This window comes from Numenius arquata, chromosome 5, assembly GCF_964106895.1.
Source record: "Numenius arquata chromosome 5, bNumArq3.hap1.1, whole genome shotgun sequence".
Classification (NCBI taxonomy): Eukaryota; Metazoa; Chordata; class Aves; order Charadriiformes; family Scolopacidae; genus Numenius; species Numenius arquata.
The window spans coordinates 17063792-17073066 of NC_133580.1; positions in this window are offsets into that span (position 1 = coordinate 17063792).

Consider the following 9275-nt stretch of genomic DNA (forward strand, 5'->3'; position numbering starts at 1 on the left):
GTTACTTTCTGCAGCAGAGATAATTTATTCTTTGTGTATAATTGATTTGTGCCTGCACTTAAAAACTGTCTTTTGAAATCCATATTATAACTAACACTGTCACATAATAAATAGCAACACTTTTAATTTAAAGTTAATTATTTTCCATTATTCAACATTAGTAGACAAGGCAAGAACTCTAGCTTAGCACCAGAACATAAAAGAAGTTATTCTGAACTTATAATACATGGGTTTAACAGCTTAATGTCAAGAAGCAATACTGTAAATTAAAAACTAAGTAAAAGGATTATAGAATCTCATATTTAGAAATTTCACATGACTACAGATAATTAAGGCAACTGCAATATTTTTTCAGCATTGTCCTGGAATCTGCAATTATAAATAAAGTATTTTTATAGCAACCGCACAGTATTCTGTAATAACACTTTAGACATAACGTCACTATGGCATTTGAGAGACTCACTGCAATATACCGCTGCATTTTTCAAGGTTTTGTAGGAAGTACTTCTATTTCTTTCTTCCTTTTATCATTGCTATAAGACAGCTCACTGCACCTAGCTTATCGAAACCACAGTTGGTATTGGTAAATCATAGGTACAACAAAGAAAGGGGATCTCATTCACTGCACCAATATAGAGGTGCTACTTTTGAGGCCTCTATCAAGCAAAGAAATAGAAACCGCATGTGGGCAACACATGATTCTTCGTGACTACTTCAAATTTGAAGAATAAAAACTCTTCATAAGACATGTGAAATAATTTGAGTGTTAACTCTGCAAACGCAAAAAGTTTTCAAAATGAACAAAATACGTGTAAATGAGCACCATCTCATCTTGAAGGTATTTATCCTCCAAAGAAAAGTCACCCTCACAGTGGAGTACAAGACAACTAGTATTAAACTTTAGAGATGGACAACCATGACCCCTTACGGAGATTATACAAGAAATTTAAAAGACAGTTGTTCAGCCTTCATGTATTCCTTATGCTTCAGATTATGCTTATTCAGAAACCTCTGTCAAAACAGTCACCCACAGGAAAGAGGTCCTCCTGGGAAGTTCCCAGAGAACGCAATTAGAAGTACTCCATGATCTGCAATCTCATGTAGATTTGGATTTGCACTTACCCCTTTTCCCTTACCCCTTTTCCCTTACCAGCTTGGAAAGTATTGAGTTTCATGTCTAATCTTCTCTTTGAAGTCTTTGGAGTTGTCCAGAAGGCTTTAACATCCCCATCTCCTCCAAGAAGTATTCTATTCTCTCCTTAAACAGATTGTCTGGCAGTCTCCTAAAGATAAAAACAAAACAAAACAAAACAAACAGGTAGTTTCACTCACTGAATTATGCAAGTACGTCCTTGTTAGACTAAGGCTCATCTACAACAATTAGCCCCTTGTCTCAATAAGATGTATGCCTCAATAAGATGTATGACGTTGCTCCTCCCTCCCTTCCCCTGGCCCATTTGCTACATTTTGGCATGTTTCACTGGACCTTAGTGTTCTCTTATCGGTGTGAACATTAAAGACACATATGACACTTGTGCATAATTAAATAGATATACACCCCTCATTACTGGCTGTTATCTGAGGAAAGACATGATGGCACTAACTGCTTTAGGCTGCCTGACTGTATAGTTCTCGTAGCATTAAGGGATATTTAAAGAAACCAGCTCACATTTACTTCTGCCAAAGCATAAGCCCACAAATCCACAAACCTCACAACATCAATTACTACATTCATGGCATATGGTTGCTTTTTTTGACAGAATGTGTTCATATCTATTCAGTCACTCAATCAATTCTCCCTTCATAGTGCACAGATTGTCATCATTTGATAGCCTCGTATTCTACATCTAGTATACCATAACTGCTGATTAAAACAACCAACTCCAAAAGATTTTCAACTTATCTTAAGAATACACACACAGGATCACAGAATGGTAGGGGTTGGAAGGGACCTCTAGAGATCATCTAGGTCAACCCCTCTGCCAAAGCAGGGTCATCCAGAGCAGGTCGGACAGGAATGCATCCAGGTGGGTTTGGAGTATCTCCAGAGTAGACTCTGCCACCTCTCTGGGCAGCCTGTTCCAGGGCTCATTCACCAGCACTACAACGTTCAGTGTAACAGACCACTGGCAATATACTTAAAAAGAACTTTCAATCACCTTAATTAATAACAAATGAACAGTACAGTTACATGCCTACGGAAGTCGTAACATCCCTGCACACAGACAGATGAGCCATTGCATCGAAGTCCCTTCAGCAACACAGGAAGTTTTCAAAATAATTGCCCTTTAGTCATTACAAGATTACTTTTATTTTAATGGATGCTGGTGTGTGAAGGAGAATATAGAACCAAATTTTATTTCTGAAATGTCTGCATCAATAAAGGTGCCTAATTAAGGTATTCATTAAAGTATACAAAGTTAACTTAACAGGAAAAAAATCTAGAGAGTACTATTACATTTCCCCATTAAACTAATCTAATTTGCTTATAACGCAAATTCTAATGAGATGATATTATTAACTAGTTCAATTTCAAAATGTCTTATCATGTTTATTTTTATTATGTTACTAAGCAGAGTAGCAATTGACTTAATTTATTTTATTAAATAACATTTCTCAATCCATTTAAAAAAGGGACAATGGCCTATTTCTTTCCTTAGACCATTAGTGTGCTGCCATTTTAAACATTGCATTATAGTTAAGGTTTTTACCAATTTCACAGACTAGTGTTCAAAACTGTATACTTTATTTACTCAAATCAGTCATTTGGCCTGCAGTTATATCACTTGTGAGTGTTAATATCTACTGTCACTTATGAATAGGGAAAAGATCTGCATCTCAGTTGGTCACCTGTCCAGTCGGTTACTTTTTTCTTTCTTTCAGCTTTTACAAATAGACAATATAGACATTTCCACTATTATTTAAAATCATTATTGATGAAAAACTACAAAGCTATGTTTAATATTCCTCCAAAATGGAAAGAGAAGAAATTTCCTTCATAACAAATCAAGGTACTTTCTGACTTTCTTCCATGATGTTATACTCAGAACACAGAAAACGTTATATATATATATATACACACACACACATATATATAAGGTTCCAGTGGCAAATTCACAGCATCCTTGTCTAAAACCTGGACATAGCTGTCTAGCATTAAACGGTTATGTGAAGTTACGCACAGTTCGTTAATCCTGGGGCTTCAGGGCTGCTGCATTTAACCCCAGGAGTCCTCAAGGTATACTGTGTGCCCCACCAACAGTGTCCAAAGAAGCATTCCAAACAGTGATCCATTTAGACACGCCATTCTCAGTGATGGGAAGGAACCGGCCATCACCACAACCACTGCAATTGCATTGGCTACTAAAGGGGTTTTTAACCTTGTCTGAACACCCTGGAGCAGGATCTAATACTAATGCACATGCAGAAAGTTGTCATCCCTGCAAACTGTACAAAATTAATCCTGAACCCGCCTCTGTACCTTAGCAGTGCTAATTATCACCTCTGATCCCTCCCTTTTATCCCCTATTGCTATTAGCGTATTCCACCATCACTTCACGTGGTTTTTTCCTTGCATATCTAATCTCTCAGCCAGCCAGCTCCACATGGAGAAGCTTCATCATGTTCTCTGTATTTGACCTCATCTGATCCGCTAACTATTGATCTATTTAACATAGTATATGCATTAGAAAAATCAATACTGACAAAGTTTTGAAGTCCAATCTATTGATATAGTTGAAAACCCAGAATGCTAGCAAGAAGGTTATTCAGTGTCAAACTAGGATGCAACCTGGTAAAAATCAAGCTACTTCTGTCAGTAATGGAGAAGTCATTTTCCTACCAAGACTTTAATCAAACAAAAAAATTAAGACTTTTCTAATAGCTAATACAACATAGAGGCATATTTCTTTTTGAAAAGTTAAAAAAATATAAAAAATATACCCGAATACATAAATAAAAATATTTGCATAAGCCAAGGTTGTCTGCTATTCCTACATTCCTTTTTATTTCAGTACAGAAGATCTCAAAACTAAACATTTTGGTCACAGAGGTCATATCAGTTTAAAAGCTTCCATCTGCTCTGCCACATTGATTTCCTAATGCACATAACATGTTAAAATGAATATAGTCAATAGTTCAGCAGACCAGACAAATCAGAGGCCAGAAATGCTGCAAAGATTATCTTGAGGCTTCACCAATCACAAGCATGGCCTAATGTCAGGAGATTAAAGGGATTTAATTTAATGTCAAGGGATTAAGTTTTATACTTTATTACAAGTAAAGTTAAACACTTCATAAGAAATTATAAGCAGTGGAATACACCATCAAAAATATAAAACTTAAAATAATAATTTTGAAAAAAATAGTATTTTAAACTTGAAAGCGTGAATCAACAGTAAAAATCTCAGGCAATCTCACCTGTACCTCCCCTAATGCGGCAGACAAACAGGGAAAAGGCTAACAATGGGAATGGTAAAGAAGAGAACAGCACAAGATCTCACCAGGCTTGTAAGAAAACTCCTCAGAATTCTGTTCAAGCAGCCAGAGAGGGTATTTTTTGATACTATGGTACATTTACTGTGACTCATGCAATACATCTATTATTTATTGTCAGAGTTTAATTTCTAAATAAAAATGTAAAAAGCCAACATTATGAACCTGCTTCAGCACAAAGTCTTAAGACCGACCTTTTTCTGTTACAAAACTAATTGATAATTTTAAATCTAAATATAAATACTACTCAAAACAGGCATTAGTTTGTTTGTTGGTTGGTTTGAAGGAAAAAGGCTGCCAGCACCAGTGTTTATGAAAACTAAAGCACAATGTTTTCCTGGCATTCAGACACAAAGCTCTAGAACACCCTCCTCTGAAAGTGAAGGTTGACTTCAACAGGCTTCATCAGCCCGTCTGCATAGAGAATCCTCACAGCTTATTTGCACATAAAAGCCAGAGCAGGAGATTTCATAGTAGTATTTATTATCAATTTAGTTTTGAAGCTGTATGAAACAGTTAAGATTTTTTCCCCCAGTGGAAGTTATACTTTTTAGGTGTCTTTCCCCTACTGTTACCTAGCTCAGAAAAACATTATAATGTAAAACACGCTTCTCTGAAAGAGTGGTTATCTGATTACACAAACTTCTTCACATACTCTTCTTTAAGCAAAGACTCTAAAACTGCAATATAATGCCACAACCTATAAAACAAAGACTGAATTAAAGTATTTGGAGATGAAGAAGTTCTGCACTTTCAGAAACCATGTCCATTAAAAAAAAAAAAAAAAAAAAAAGAATTCTTTGAGCATATGATCCTAAATCCTAATTGTGGAAGAGTAACCTGGGTTCCTTTCGGTTTAAAGATGCTTTAAACTTCAGCAAATCTGAATCTGGTTTTGCTATTAACTCTCACAATATATGATGACTCTTACAGTACCTTCCTGCATTTCTTCTCACGTATGAAAGAGTAATGAGAGAATTTGCTTGTTGATGCATTTATCTCATAGTTCATTATCATCATCAGGGTCAAAATATTAATCACCCTCATGTATGAGGAAAAAAAAAAGCACTAGTTACACAAAGTAAATACTAGTAATTAGCGACACAAAGACAAAGTACATGGATATAGTGAAACTGTCTCTTGTTCCACTGATACACGTATAAGTACCATAAACTAGTACCTAGTTACTGAATTTAGAATAAACCAGAGTAAATATAGACTAAAGTAACTAGAATAAATCCATGATAGTAAGTTTAAAATTAGAAGCGTAATTAACTGAGTGGCTTACATTATGTATCTGATTGCTAGATGTACCTGCAGTTCAAGCATTTGTCTTACTACCTCAGGGCAGTATCTCTAAACTCTCACTCACTTCTCACACTTGGTTGTTCAGCCTGGAGAAGGCTCCAGGGAGACCTCAGAGCCCCTTCCAGTATCTGAAGGGGCCTACAGGAGAGATGGGGAGGGGCTCTTTATGAGGGAGTGTAGCAATAGGACGAGGGGTAATGGTTCTTTTCTCTGAGTGTGGTGAGACGCTGGCCCAGGTTGCCCAGAGAAGCTGTGGATGCCCCATCCCTGGAAGGGTTCAAGGCCAGGCTGGATGGGGCTTTGAGCAACCTGGTCTGGTGGGAGGTGTCCCTGCCCAGGGCAGGGAGGTTGGAACTAGATGGTCTTTAAGGTCCCTTCAAACCTTAAGCATTCTACGATATACTGATGCAGTGGTCACTGCAGATCTAACTAATTTGTGTCTGCTTTTTTCCCCGAATAGACAAGCAGATCCAGAATTTGAGAGCTTACTTCAGAACTTAGCATTATGTATCTGACTACATACAGTGAATAAATTGCTATTTTACTCTGTCGTTATTTTTGTTGGTCACTGAGTAATGCATAAGGAGGGCCTGTTTTAGTGATCTCTGGTAAGAAAATACAGACTTATTTTGATATCGTGTATGATCAAGACTCCAATTAGTTTCACTGATGCAATCTACATGCTCATTTCCAGGACTGGTGGAGCGAAAAAATTTGCTCACAAAAAATCATTTGTGTGAGCCAGTGATGGACAACACCCATCCATCACAGTGCTAGATTATTTAAAACCTTAGAAACAAATGGCAGAGTCTATAAAATACCACAGCAAAGTACTGGTAAACGTTTAACACTAGAATACTGCAAATGCTGATTTATTTCCACGGCAGGCAAATTCAGCCTAGAATATAATTCATTAAGTAAATGCAAGGCAATATGAATGTCAAACTTCCAAAATACACAAGAATACAGCCAAAAAAATGGAACCACTAGTATATCTTAATCAGAAGGTTATAGAAGTATCAGTTCTACCTGGATCCCCACTCCGAGCTCTCAGTAACATCAGCAGGACTGGCAGAGGTGCCCATTAACATCCCACTGACTCTGTACCTGTGTAAGCAATCAACATAATCTGGAAAAGAGGAAAGCCAACAGACTGTCTGGAGGAGAGGGAGGAAGAGACTGGCTATTACCCAATGAGATAGTAGCAGTAGTAATAATAATACCACTTCTCTAAGCTTCCTTAGAAATTTTGCTGAATTTAATGCTAGAGATCCAATTCTGATTCTAGAGATGCTGCTGTCACTCAAACATTTTTATTTGGCATAAATGCAGTTTAGAGGAGAACCAGATTCAGTGTGTTTTAAATGACTGTTTAATGTCTTCACTGTTTTCTTATGTGAAGAATGTGTTTTCACATCTAGATGTGTTTTCAAATCTAAGCTTTCTCTCAGTTTCTCCCTAGAATTTTTCCCTGCCTTTATGAGTATTGGGAGAAAGTACTTGAAACTAGTAACAGCACAGAAAATATTTTTTTATTGTTGACATAGCTGTCAAGATGTCTCAACAAAAAAAAAGAAATAATTTTATCAAAACAAAAAGTATCTTTAATGAAGCTACCTACATTGGAAACTCACTTCTTACCCTTTAGTGAACAATTTGTTATGGGGACTTCATGCTCCTGTCTTCTAATTGACACATTTTTTATAACGAGAGTGTTTTTCCTCTTTCTTTGAATATATCCTGTCAGGCAGGACTCACATACAAAACAAAATTAATTTGGTTGAATCTCTAATTTGATTCTGTTGATACTTTTTTTTTTTTTTGGTATCTATGAAATAATTCAAACCATTCTATAAACAAAACATTCCTGGGTACTTTCAGATCTTTTCTGCAGACGTAATTTGCAAAAGAATATCTTTTCCTGAAAATTAATCCATAATTTAAAAATGTATAGTTCAAGAGCATTATCTCCTAAAGTGCTGAATGTCTTTGTTGACATCTTCAACTTCCTCTGAAGGCACAAATGTGAGGGAAGTTGTGCATTTGCAGATTTATATTCTCAGCCATCACGTGCCTTACAATTTGCTCCATTACACACTGTCTCTTAGTCTGTCTCTGTCAGTTCTAACTTCTGTTACTATATATCCTAGAAAACGGTTTATCGGACAAAAAAGATTCTGGTTATTTATTGATGGTATTTAAATAAAAAGCCAAATTTACAAATGACATTGTTCTTATAAAAAACAGAAAGGGAATTTTACCTAAGCATTCTTGTAAAATTTCATAGGCACCCTTTAGCTTCACAAACAAATTGCTGAGCAAGAGAATTAGCTTTGGGCAAAGCAGCAATTCTTTGGTATATTACTATGATTAAAAACTTTACAGAAATGCACTTGCAACATATTTTATAGAAAGTTTTTTTTCCAATTTTGAAAAAATTATATTAAAGAAATTCTGCATCAGGAATTCATAATAAAGATAGAAAAAGATAGCTGAGATCAATGTTACAGTCATTTCACAAAGCCCAACTGTATTATTGGAAGTAACAATTTTTCTTCCTATAGAGGAAGAGTCTGAAAAACTAAGCAAATTCATACCTATTTATACACAGCTACAGTGTATGCTCAAGACATTCTCATTCAGTGACATTTCTCAATTTCTTTTTTTTTTTTTTTTAATGCTATATGGGGTAGGTTTGAAGGAAATATAAAAAGGAAAATTGATTGCACAGTGCATTGAAAACCTCTGCAAGCAACATTTGTAAGGGCTCCAAGATTGTTTTTTAACTTTATATATGTCTATAGTATTTTTTTGGCACAAAAAGAATAGGCATATAGGATATATATGTACCTTACATAGTTTCAAAAATTATTGTTCAGTTGTTAGACTTACAGCTGAATGCCCTGTTATTTTTTTAATGTTCCTTCTCTACCTTAAAGTACAGCAGATACAGCTTAATTCTGGCACTGAAAGGACAATACATTACCCTCCAACAGCAATTAAACTCTTAAATTAAAGATGTGCAGTAAATTCTCATTGGCAGGCATTATTTTTCTTGTTTAAGAACAAAATGCCCCTCTACACAGTATAATGAAACCACGTATATAATAATATACCACCACATACTTACAAACACAGAGCCTAGATTTTCAAATAATTCTCAAATTCCAAAGTCATGCACAAGGAAATAAAGAATTCCTTCAATCAAGGGTATCCTGGTCTCCATACCTGTTTACAATATGGATTCTACACATCATAGCACTGACAAAACCCCATTTTTTAAAAAAATGCTTGGCTTTTCTGTTTTTAGGATTTTTTTGTTGTTGTTACAGTTCCTAAATGATTGGGAACACAAGTGCCAGGGATTTCAATGAGGCTTCCATTCTTAAGTCTGTGGACTTACAGAATGGAACTTCCTGTGCAAACTACACGTACTAGAAATTTTACGTTCCTGTAAAGCTAGTTTCTGTTGG